This window comes from Drosophila arizonae, chromosome 5 (assembly GCF_054131065.1).
Source record: "Drosophila arizonae isolate 15081-1271.41 chromosome 5, UAZ_ARI_1.0, whole genome shotgun sequence".
NCBI classification, from domain to species: Eukaryota; Metazoa; Arthropoda; class Insecta; order Diptera; family Drosophilidae; genus Drosophila; species Drosophila arizonae.
The window spans coordinates 23,960,001-23,972,909 of NC_142925.1; the positions used below are offsets into that span (position 1 = coordinate 23,960,001).

Sequence of the window (12,909 nt, forward strand, 5' to 3'; positions counted from 1 at the left end):
AAATATGGCTCCATAATTTATGAATATGTTGAAAATTCCCAGATTTATGCAAATGAAAAACTAAAAACTCAATTTATCTACATCAGCGCCAGCAACAGAAAGAGCACAGAGCATTTCGCATTTCGCATTTACATTTTATAAATGCTGCATGGAAGCACTAAATGTGAGAGAAGCTGGCATTTGAAATAGAGTTTGGGTTGGGTACGGCTGGTAGCTGTTACTCGTTAATCAATAGTTATAAGTGAAAATCTGAATTTGATTAAAAGTTAAATTAAACATTTATCAGAGCTGAATGGATATTTATCTTTCATGGATCTAATACTCTGAAAGGTCTAGTCACTAATAGAGCCTATACCCTATATTTTGAATTTGACTACGGGCTTAAATAGTAATAGTAGCATTTTATATTAAATATTATAGACAAATTCAGCAAGGAGTTCCTGGATAATTCTGTAACCGTTAATAACTCTCAACTCTTTGTACTGTGTGGAGCAAAAGCAAGCAGCCGCTTTTCTTCTGCTGTATATTTTAGAAAAACTTAAAAGCACAGCTTCTGTTTTTTTTTTTATTTATTTCATTTGAATAATGTCAATACTAAATATTTTAGACAAAATATATTAAATATTATAGACAATGTAAAAAAAAAAAAAAAAAACTAAAATCTTTTTAAGTTTAGATAAATAATTTAATTTTTATTAATCAGCTTTGAGACATTTGGCTCCAATTGCATTCATTTACAGTTTGTCAAACAATATTTTATTGGAAATCATTTAGCAAGTCATAAATAAATGAGCATTCTTCAAAGTTACCTAAATAGAGGTTTTAGAATTTGGAAATAGGGATTACCAAAAATGTAGTATGTAAAATGAGAGCTTGATATATTGGCGTAACATATATAAGGACACATTAATAGCAACCTTCAGCCGTTTAGGTAAATTAATTAAAAAAATTGGAATTATTAAATATTTTCAAAAAAATAAATAATATATATATTTTTAATTGGTTTAAAGAAATTGAAAATTAGAAAAAAAAAATAAATAATATAATAAAACCGTTACTTATAAATAAAATCAATTGATTTGACATTAAGTCTGATAATAGTAGTACAAGCTAGCTCTTTCCATTCAACTTTTATTTATATTCCGGTATGTTGCCTTCCCATTAGACAGCAATAGGCCCAAGCCCAAGCTGCGAGCTGCGAAGCTCTTTGCTTTTTAATAACTTCTTTGGAAAAGGCTGCAATCCATACAAATTAGGTATTACGTTAATAGCAGCTCACGTAGCCTGCCGGAGCTTTAATGCCATTTGAATAGCTCAGCTTTTAAGTGGCAATAAAAGTGTTGTTGTTCGTGCGTATATCAAATCGTGTAGATATTAAACTGGAGGAAAACGAAACGAGGGGGGCTGACAGTCCCTTCCCCATAGCCATTCCTTAGCTTTAGCCATTCTCTGGCTTCCTCTCTCTCTCTCTCTCTCTCTTTCTCTCTCGCTCGCTCCCTTGTGCATTTCCGCTTGAGCGCGGGGCAAACAAAGCGCATAAACGACGCATTGAGTTATCAAAAGAAATTGCTGGCAACGTTGCAAGTCCTTGTGTTGCATGCGCCACTACCCGCCGCCCCTCGCCTCCTGCCGACGCTCTGTGACAGGGCGTCAGAGCAGACACATTATTTATGGGTCGCAATTACTCAGAGGCGGCGTCTGAGAGGGGCTCAGGGCCTGCCACTGCGAAAGAAGAGGAATTGCCTTAGCTGCCGCTTGCACAAATAAATTTCCTTAGATATTTATTTAGATGCAGTTGCACGCGCAATTTACAATTTGCAGTTTGCAATCAGAGAATTGCTTCAGATACGAGCTGTTAGATATTATCTTAGATAATATCTGCTAAAACTTGGCTCAAATAACGAAGCTCTGACAATAATTTACAAGCATTTTTGTCTTATTTCTTGGCATAAGCTGAGCAGCAGCCACAGCCACAGCCACATCCAGTCATAGCCACAGCAATTAACATGGTCAGCACGCTCTCTTGCTATCTCTCTCTCTCACACACACACTCTTTGACTTGGCAGTTGCTTATATCCGCCTCGTTGAATTTTCATAATAAACAAATTTCATTAGTGCGTGTGTGTGCTCATGGTACAGCATTTTACCAGCGGCTAGCAAGAAGAAGCAGCTCGTGATAAACAGGCAGGCATTCCTTGTGGTTGGGCCGCAGCTCTAGGAGCTGGACCATAGACAAATGTGCGTTGCACTGGAAGACAATGCCAGCCACATTAAGCAGTTTATATGCCCCATATACACACACACACTCACACATACACACGCTTTTTACAGCTGAGCAAGCAAGGCAATTATTTATATCTTGTTTTTCTTTTCTTTTCTTAATTTTTTTTTTTTTTTGTACTTCCTGCGGTTTGCAGCCATAAAAGGCTAAGCGAGTAGCTCACTCGCACTTGATAAAGGTCTTAACTGGCCACGCCCACTGATTAAAGCCTTGCAAAATAATTGAACAAAGCATAAAAACGTGCCGCACTAAAGGACGATAGGACAACAGCTGGCAGTGCTGGCATGCATTTTATAGCATTGGAGACAAAAGGCCACAGTTTTTGGCCTCACGTTCCACAGTCACAGTCCCACACACACACACACATACACACTCTCTCTGGCACACGTCCTGACTTTGCGCCGAAAGTAGTTTTCATTGTTTTGTGCGCCTGCATATTTGACCGGGCCTCTGTTTTGTTGTGGCCACAAGCAACAAGGACTTCTAATTAGCACACTGTCAGCCGCTGGTCAAGCCAAGCTGGCAGGGCAGGACAATGACGACAAATGTGCTTAAATGGCCAAGTTAGTCGAGCCGTTAAAAACGGTCAACGGCAAACGCAAAGGCAGCGGCAGCGGTTATGGCAAAGGCAAAAACGAGGCCCTAAGCAGAAACGGAAACACCAAATGGCAAATGGTGGCAGTTCTCGCGGTCCCACCATTCAAAGCGAAAGAGAGAGAAAGAGACAGCTGTGGTGGCAAAGCAGTTGGAGCGACAGAGACAGACAGTAGTAGTGTGGCTTACTGCGACTGAAGGACATTACATTTGTTATTGTCTGCTTGTAGTGGTATAGGCCGCATATGCTACTCTGTAAATGTGGAGCCAAGGACAGTGGGTCAAAAGTGCTGAAATGCAACTTAAAGAGACATTCTGCTGTTTAATATGTGTAGAGGTCAGTCAGTGCAAATGTGATATCTTAATGTGAACCTTTTACTATTGAGGACTTCTTTAAAACAATAATTCATCGATAAAAATAATTACTTAACTTAAATTTAACCATTAAATAAATTCTTTAATTTTGAGTGAAATTTTCTCATTGGCAAACCATTAATCTCAAATACCTCAAAGTGTGAAATGTATATCGAAAATATAAAGGACTTTAAGCTCAGCAAAAGCTAAAAAGTTTCGTTTTAACTATATAAATTGTTTTTTTTTTTTATTTATTTTTTTTTAATCATTATCATTTTATTATTATTTTAATTTTCCTTAACTCTATAAATGTACCAAAACTATCGATTTGCTAAATTCTTTTACAACTAAAAATATTTCAATATTTTTTAATTTTTAAATTCTTAGATACAGGATAGATATAGGATTGATATAGTATAACAAATTGAAGAGCACTTTATTAAATAGACAATCACCAAAAATATATTTAAAAATAAATAAATAAATAAAATAAAGAATTCAACTATATGATGATTGGGAAATAGTTATTATATTCAGCCATATTTGACTAACTAATCGCATCGCAGCAATTCCATGTTCAAATGCACTGACTAAAACACGTTTATCTTCTAAACCCCAACTTCATAAAACGATAATAGAGTTCAAAATGTATTTTGATATTACATACAGCGTTATCTGTATTCAACGGATCCATCTTTTATTCAAATATGTTATTTCAAATACATACATCAATTGTTCTATAAGTTTGAACGGCGCTCACCCTTAAATCTGCATAGCTATTCTAATACTTATGATTGAACTATGATCTTTAATTACTTCTTCTTACTTGCTAATTACTCAACTCTTTAATAATGCTACGTGTTCTTTCCACTGTTTCAATTTGCTCTTACTCTTTTCCGTTTTGGGCTTTTAAATAGAATCGACGCGAACTGATGTGGATCATAGTAGTTGGTGTTGTATTTATTTTTATTATACAACAACAACAATAAAATATTGCTGGGCTATATGTGTTTGGCTGTCGTTTTCCCATTTCCATTTTGATTGCCATGGCGCTCGGCCTCTAAGCGAGCTTTTTTTTTCTTTTGGTTTTTTACTTCATTCACTCGCGTCGATTTTCCTACTGCAAAGCGCTCAAATGTATGCAACACATTTGGTATGCAATGGCCGCAGCAAATCCGCACGAAACGCCAACAGTTGGATGACTGAGAAGGGTGAAGGAATGGTGGAGTGACGATGTGGCGCAGGAGTGAAGGAGGGGCTGATGGCGAGAGAAGGGGCAGCTCGTTGCCACTTCCGTGCTGGCTGAAACGGAAATGGCGGCGTCAGGTCGCCAGACCAACAAACGACACCGACACCAACGGGGGCCAAAAACTGTAATCCGAAGCGCCGCCAGAAACACATGCAGCTGGCCAATTGAATAACCAGCAGTCAGTGTATGTGTGTGTGTGTGTGTGTACTTGGTGTGGCTCTGCTTTCAAGTGCCGCCACTCAACTAGCACTTATTGCATGCGACAAAGGACAAACGACAGCAGCAGCAGCAGCAGCAGCACCCAGAGACGGGGCCAACAGTCGCGGCCTGTTCCGGATGCGGTCGCAACTTTTTGTCGTTTTCAATTTTAATTTTCGTTTTTACAATTTTTTTTTTTTTTTTTTTCATTTTTGGTTTGTGCATTTCTTTTTTTTTTTACGTATTACTGTCAAACGAGGCGGAGTCGTTGTCAGAGCCACGAAGAGTCGAGAACTAGCGACACACTTAAAGCAGTTAGCTCGATGGTCATCAGTGGCGTATCATGTGTTGCCACACTGAGAGAAATTGCTGGCAGTATTTGTAAAGCTTGGGCAACTCTTTGAAAACTGGAGGTTTTCTAGCGGTCGCTCTTTCAGGTTGGATTATGTAGATTATTTATCCATTCTGCAGTGTCTTAAAGACCTTATTAGAATGATTCCTGAAATATCCGCCTTGAACCTGTACTGCGTATTGATATAGGGTTGCCAGATGGGTCCGTTAAATATGGACAACCATTTAAGGACTATATAATATAATATTAACTATATATTTATTTTTATTTTTATTAATATTATAATCATCTTTTCTTAACGTCGCCTTTAATTATTTTATTGCAAATATATATTAATATGCTTCAAATAATATTTTTTTAAGCATATAGAAAAGTTATGTTTTCTTAAAGAATATTCCTTTCGTGACTTATTAAATGTTTTTATTTTTTTACATTTTTTTTCTTGGAGGATTTAATATTTAAAAGAGATTATGCTAGATTTTCATTCTTATTTCGCTTTCACGTTGTTTTCTTGGGAATAAAACGCATATTGTTGTCAAGGTAGTTGAGGTTGTGGCCATAATAAAAGCGCTCTAGAAGTGACCACGCCTCAGCTTTGGTCATTTGGTGCACATGCTGCGCGAATGTGAAACGCGGTGTGCCAAATGTGTGTGTAGAAACCTAGATATATAGAGAAGGAGCTATATAGAAAGAGACAAAGAGAGAGGAGTGAAGGGTAGAGAGGAAGATAGAAATATGGCTAGTTGCTGCGAATGTCACGTAATTGTTAAAGCAAATGGGCACAGGCTGTAGTTCTGGCTGGTTTAAATGGCGCACATAACGTATACGTATCCGTATACGTAATGCGCGTTACGTATACGCAGCAGATGCAGCTGCGGCTGTCGTCTAAGCACTGCTCGAGGCCCAGATTACTGCAGTTGTGCAGAGAGGACACCGACTCACTGTCTCAGTGTCTCTTGGTCTCACCTGGATTGCAGTTATTATGGTCCATAACCATAACAGTTATCTGATTTCTTTGGCTGCCTTTTGCTTTTGTTGGCTGCAGCTGCCGTTGACAGTGGGCCAAAAAAATAAAAAGTCGAAAAAAGAGCCAAAAATAATAATAATAGTATAAAAAACCTCTGGCTGCGGCTGCTCGCTCACTTGCCTTTGGGGGCTTTTTTTGTGCCTTTCCTTCTACAGGTTTTTTTGTTCATAATTTAATATTTACAAAGTAGAGCACACAGCGTCGAGTAGCGACACAGAAAACTGCAAAATAATAAAACGAAATTACCAGAGACAGGACACTGGAGAGCAAGAGCGTGAGAGGGCGAGTGACAGAGGAGGAGGGAGGGAGCAGGATAGCGAGGCTGAAATCTGTGCGCTGCGCTGCATTAAAAAACGCTTAGAGCAGCAACTTTTGTCGCCTGTCGCCTGCCTGGCGACTGCCTGCTGCTTCTGCTCCTCCTGCTGCTCCTACTGCTCCTGCCTGCTGTCTGCAGAGCTGTGCTCTGGTCAGTGTCCTGCTTGACCATGCTGTCCACACTGAATGGCTTGTACCCACTGTACCCGATGTCTGCCCCCTCATTGTTCATCGACAGCTCCTGGAGAGGTGGCGCGGGGTTTGAGGCGCGATACTGCCGTGCATTTCTGAAATTTGTTTGTTTTTAATTAATTGCACGCGGCGACGCTGAAGTAACGGCCCCACCTCTCCTCTGCTTCCGTAACACATGGGCTGCAGCGTGAGGGGCGTGGCTGCGTGCTGTGCTGTGATTAAGCCGCTGAATGGCTCGTCTGGTCACTGGAGCTGTGGACTTGAATAGCGTGCCAGGATTTTAGATAAGGCCTGCTTCTCGGCCTTCTCATGCTTCTCATCAACCTTGCTAATGCGTGCCGTCTGGGCGTGGCTTGTTAGCGCTGCGACGCCACAAAGTATGCCATAAAAAATGTTCACAGCAAAGCTGAGCTGAAACTTTAATTTCGATTAATTTGTGCGCCAAGTCAGGCAGACAGTCGGCCAAGCGGACAGACAGACGGACTCACACAATTACCAACACCATTAAATGACAGCAAAATTGAAGCTCGAAATCGGACTGTAATGTGTGTCTCTCTCTCTCTCTCCCTCTGTGTGTGTGTGTGTGTGTGTGTGTGTGTGTGTGGCAATAACCATTTCCTGCACCATCATGAGAACCCTTTTGGGGTTGACAGCACAATTTGCATAAATTTTAAATTTCAATTTGCAACCGAGAAAAAAATGAGAAGAAAAGAATTCAAAAGTGAACTGAAATGAAATAAAGGAAGAAAAACAAAAAGCAAAAAAAAAAAAGAAAAGAATTATGCATGAAACGGCAAAGCAAAAGTTCGCCAAGTGAATAAAAATACGCAAATGAAGAAGAAGAGGAAGCGGAGGCTGACAAAATACCAATAGCAACAGCAGCAGAAAAATACCAAAAATTAGCAGACAACAAAGTGAAATGAAGGGGCGAGCTGTAGAGTAACGGTATAGAAGAAAGCCCCTTTATTTTTTCCTTTTTTTGCTGCTAGAAGAACGCACATTTTGGCAATCAGGCCAGAACAAGTCGAAGTGGGCTGAGGGCGGGGACAGGCAATGAGTGACGGGGACAGGCAGCAGGAAGCCAGAGGCGTGGCAGGTCAGACTATAGTTGACTGTTGTACTGGCTTTTGGCTTATGCCAAGCGTTAGCTCTCTCTCTCTCCCTCTCTCTCCCTCTCTCTCTCGCTCTCGCTCTATTGGTATGTCTCTCTCCAGCTGCTATCTCTTATATTGGGGTTGTGGCTCGTTTTACAAATTTCTTACACATCCGCAGTGTCATGTGTGTGTGTGTGTGTGTGTGTGCTGCTGCTGTTATAACGGAAGAGGAAACAACTGGTATTGGCAGCCATACGACGTTAAGGATAATCGTGATGACAGCATATTTGGCTCTCCCCACAAAACCCAAACACACAAAATCAAACGACAAGTTTTACCCAGCTGTGTGCGTGTGTGTATTCGTATGTATGTGTGTGTGTGTGTGTGTGCCTTACAGGCACATCCTTTTTGTGTCAGTTTGTTGTCTTTAAAACGACATTAAAATGGTCAAATGAGTTTAGAACGGCTGCTTAAACAGCACTTTGATCCCTTGAACCCATTCAGAGTGCGGCCGAGCAAATCCGCATCGTACGAATTCGCAGAGAATAAGAAAAACCAAAGAAAATGCGAAATTTCATCTAAATCACAACACAAAATGCCAACTAAAAGTGTCCCCTTTGATAAAAGCAAACATTTGACAACGTTTCAGTTTATTTTTTCTTTTCCCTGCTTCCCTTTAGTTTCGTGTGTCTTACAAGTGGGCGTGGCTAGCACAGAGGGCGTTTGGCTTGCTGCAACCCCTTCTTGGCTGTGTTTGGTTTCCTTATTTTCTAAAGTTTTGCCTCGCAATTTGATAAATGCGACTTTTATGTTAATTCGAAATGGAATAAAATGAATAAGAAGCCAAAAAATGAAACGCAGAGATGTGTGTATATATATAGATAAAACTATAGGTTGGACTCATTTCTAGATCAAATATTTAACGTCATATTTCACTTATTTCCATTTCAGATCTGACTACGAGCTGACGAAGCAGTTTCCCAACAATAAGCCACACACATGCTTGTAAATGAGGTAAGAATTTGTGTATAAACATATGTAGATATGTGTGTTGCTTGGCATAGATAATGCCCTATAGATTTTCAGTTCGTGGGAGTAAAGATATTCGTGTATAGAAAATGTCTTCTGTGCACAGTTCGGTTTTCTATGATAGACTTCGTTTTTACCATCAATCAATGAGTGAGTTGATCCATCATCAATCAGTCAGTCATCAGTCCATATGTCAATCACTCGGTCATGTTGTCGCTGTCAATTTTTAATAAATTATGCTTCATGTCACATGCTTAAACGTTTTCCTTCGATTTTCTTTAAACAAAAATCGATTACATTTTCTTAAAAACAAATATTTATATGAATAATCTTTCATATTCAATATTACATAATTTCGCTCAGCTTTGCGACACATTACAATCAAAAAGTTTGCAACTAAAGAACACTATTACCAAGCCGACGCGAAACAATAGAGATAAGAATAGCTGAACAGATCCTTTGGAGAGCATTATTTCAAGTTGAACTTGTATTCATATCGCATTCTCCTTGTAAGCTGCGCTGTTTATTGCTGATGTGGCTGCTTATGATAGTAGTGCCAACTCTTCGGGCTGTCTGCCCCAGCCAATGCCTTTCGCATTTCTTTTCATGGAATACGCTGCGTATACGCAACGTTTCACTAAGGCTGGCAGAAGGCAACTACACACGCAGTTTTCTTTGGCCATATTAATTGAACGCTGTTTATTTATGGCTGGTAATTTAAGCGCGGCCAAGTGGTTTCCTTTCCCCTTCCCCACCCCCCCTTCCCCCTCTTGGTCTATGCATAAAGCCAAAAAGAGGCGTAGCTCGCTGTAGTCGGGGGCTGGAGAGCGCTATAAATTGTTAAGTTTGTGCTGTTGTTGTAGTGGCGCTTCTTGTTCGTGTGGCTGTTTTTATTTCCCTTTTTTATTTTTTTACTTTATCAGCGCCAACAACATGAATAATAATGCATGCACATTATACCAGTGCTCATTTGCGTGTCCTATGGCACACACACACACATGCAAGCATACATGTGCAGGTTGCAGTTGCACAATTGAGGCGGAAGTGCGCATTGTTTCCGCTTTTAATAAGGGCTGTTGTTCTGGCTCTGGCTGTGGCTCTGACTCTGGCTGTGGCTGTGGCGCTGGCTAACGCATTATAAAGCCTGGCAACAGGCCATAAATTGCATTAAATTGCATTTAAATGTGTGCCGGACAGGTTAACAATACTCTCCACTCAACCTGCACTCATAATTGATTGTAAAGCAAAGTTGGCCGCAGCCAAACGAACTTTAAGCCAAAACTTAGCTCGAGCTAACAACAAATTATTCGCCTCGGCTGCCCTCACACATTTTCACGCTCCACTTCGAGCTGTGCTTTTTGCATGCGAATTCCCAAAATTCCAAAACTCTTAAATTGCAAAGTTATGCTTATGAGCATGAAATGGCTTCGCCGTTAAAAACTTTGCTCTTCTTGTGTTTTCCCTTTACTTTTTATATTACTTTATTCCGCTTCTCCTTTACTGCCTTGCCTTATTATTCACTGCAGCGACACGCACAGGCGACAAAAACTTTAACGTTAACTGGCAAATTCGCTTAGACGGCCCAAAGGGGCGACGACTCTGTCCGATGCCTTCTGGCCAAGTGCATGCTGCCAGAAAGTTGAATTTCTGCCAAAGCCAAATTGCAGCCCTGAAGGCAATGGGTATTGAATTAGCTAGTATATGTCCAGCACACAAGATATAGAGAGAGAGAAATTTATAATAAGAATAATACTCATGAATGAATTGAATATGTTTTATATATGTTTATATAGAGCAAGAAAAATGTATACATACACATATATTATATATGATATAATATATATTAGAGAAAAGAAATTTAGAGTTTGTAAACAAATTTACAATATTTTTAATTCTTACTGCCTTTCATGATCCATGAAAATATATAATGTAAAAATAAGTCTGGCGTAGTATATATATCATTTATATAGTTATACAACTCATTTTGAACGTCGGGTATGAAAACTGCAAGCTGTATGTAATAAAATTTAAATTATTATTATTATTTTTTTTTTACATTTATAACTCTTATTGTTCAGTATTCACTGGAAGAATTAACATGAAATATAGAAAAGCTTCCTTTCTTTCTCTCCCTCTTACACACACACACACACACACACACCTACTCCTTTATTTCTGAAAAGAAACTCGAATTGCGTATATTTCTATCAAAGCATACTAAAAGTATTCAAAGAATTTTGAATTTTGAAAATTTATTAAATAAATTGAGAGCTAAAATGAAAAATAGTATTAATCTTCAACTATTTTTCATTAAACTATTCCAAAAGCATCTCAGTATTTACTACATACGAAGAAGTTTTTGGCCAAGCATTAAACGTTCTTTCTTTACAGGGTATTGCGTTGCCTACCTCGCCAAGACATTTCATGCATGTCAAGCGCAATGCAATTAACAAGCCCTCGTTACCCGTTGCCTCATACCCTTTCTCTGGCCAATTCTGCCCAACTTTTGCCAAAAGCTCAGACTTTTGTGTCTGCAATTGTGTGTGTGTGTGTTGGCATATAAGTTATGGCATGCGAGTCGTCAATTAAACAAATTCTGCATACATTAATTGTGCCGAAAGTTGCGGCATGCGTGCTGCTGAAAGTACCAGAAAATCGACCAGTGTTGCAAAATGCTCACATTTGTAATGGTCGCACGAGCAGCAGCTGACCCGCTCGTGTACATAATTTTTGTGCGCTTTCGTATAATGCTCTTGGTTTTTTGAGCACAGTTGGAGCTGACTATGATATATGGCTGTTTCAGCGCCATGTGTGGCATGTGGCAACTGGCAAGGCTGGCAAGGCTGGCAAGTGCGGCAAGTGTGGCAAGTGTGGCATGTGTGGCAGGCAGCAGGAGTCAGCTTCTTAAAGCAAAAGCTTTTGTCCAGCCACTTAATTAGCATTTGGCTTGGATTGCTCGCTTTTGTTGTGCTCGCTGGTGTCGAGTGCAGGCGCGTGTCTATCGATGCGTACTAATTGCGCCGCTTCACAGGCAGCGCCCGGCCACAGCCGCCCACTCCAGACACGCCCACAGCAGCAGCAGCACCCGCTTCAATTTCAATCCTTGACTGCATTAGGTGCTATCAAGTGCATGAATGAAACTTTTGCGTACAAGTTTATGCCCAAGAGTTGGCTTTCTACCCTTTCCTCCTTTCGCTCTCTCCCTCTCTCTCTCTCTCTGTCTATTTTTCTCGCTCGCTCTGGGCATAACAAGGAAATCCGTTTCGAGTGCAGTCTGTGAGCGTTGCCACCCTGTCCCACAAATCTTGCGGACGTCGAACAGGCACTCGTGCAGTTTACTTAAGTGCACGCTGCCTGCCACCACTTGGCCAGCGAGTCCGAGTGTAAGTAATGTGCCTCTCTCTCTTTCACTCACTCGCTCACTCGCTCACTCCCTCACTCTCATTCTCTCTGTCTTCCTTTGCATGTGTCTTTGCCTTCGAGCATGTGCCTCAAGTGGGGTAGGGCTTGGGGCTATGTCTCAATTGTCGATTGCAGTTGCTCAGCTAAACGCTTATTAAGCTACTGCAGCACGCCCACGTTTATTAAAAACTTTAGCAATACAAAGCCCTATTTAATAATTTAGTATGTACAGAGTTGTTAGCTAAAGTATTGGAAACAACTTCTCAGACTTAGCAACCCATCCTACTGAAGCCGTGTAGCTATAAGGATTTTGATAGACGGACTGCGGGGGATATAAGGTTTTTCAATTCTCAGAATTCATTTTGTTTTTGTAATTATTGATATCTTATATATTTTCCTTTTCCTTTTTATCAATCATATTATTTATTGAGGAATTAATATATAAGTTCGTTTTAATGTTATATCAATTCTGACTTGTAAATAAATAATTTAGTTGACCAATAAGAGGTTAAAGCGAATAGTTGTATATCGATCGATAGTTAAACATATTGATAGCGATGAGGCCGTGGATGAGCTGAACGACAGTGCATAATTGAGTAGAAAGCGAAGAAGAAGAAGTTATAATAATAGTTACTCAGTCAAATCCATAATGACGTGATAATAAGAAGATGATTTCATTGAAATTAAAAGATTGCCCAATATAAAGCGTGATAAGCTCAACTTCAAGTGCAATAAAATATATTTTTAACACTTATCTTAAGTCAGGTCTACTTCTGCTAAATCTTACATAGTATTTGGCATTTGACTTAAAATTGAACCCTT

At 39.7% G+C, this 12,909-nt stretch overlaps 1 long non-coding RNA gene across 3 annotated transcripts in view; it reads left to right on the forward strand.

Annotated features, from left to right (window-relative positions):
- Positions 1-12,909, forward strand: part of LOC108617450 (uncharacterized) — a 75,626-nt gene that overhangs the window by 20,261 nt on the left and 42,456 nt on the right. For all 3 annotated transcript variants that reach the window (XR_016270526.1, XR_016270527.1, XR_001916103.2), the window contains exon 3: positions 8,608-8,670. This is a non-coding gene — a long non-coding RNA (uncharacterized LOC108617450). The remainder of the gene's footprint in view (positions 1-8,607; positions 8,671-12,909) is intronic.